This window comes from Nicotiana tabacum, chromosome 18 (assembly GCF_000715075.1).
Source record: "Nicotiana tabacum cultivar K326 chromosome 18, ASM71507v2, whole genome shotgun sequence".
NCBI lineage: Eukaryota > Viridiplantae > Streptophyta > Magnoliopsida > Solanales > Solanaceae > Nicotiana > Nicotiana tabacum.
Window position 1 is genome coordinate 32,496,097 of NC_134097.1, and position 358 is coordinate 32,496,454.

Here is a 358-nt window from a genome sequence, read left to right on the forward strand (position 1 = left end):
CCCCTACAAGCAACACGCGTATCAAGCCCACCTTATCTCACCGCATGCGTTTCAACCCCAAAACCTTATACCACTGCATGCATATCAATATCACAACGTATCACAAATTGTACTGTAACTGTCCAGTATCATAACTTGCCAAATAAATCAACAATAATGGTATTTTCACAATAAATAGCCCATGGCTCAGTCACAATGTACATAAGAGTCTCAACAATAGCAACCGAAAGTGAATAACTCAACAAGAATAGTATTTCACACATTAACACTTTGCTTCAGTGTGAATCATGGCCTTTATAACTCAATACCAATTTTAACAACAAGATATTCCAAGAATAACAACTTCGAGTAGAGAATT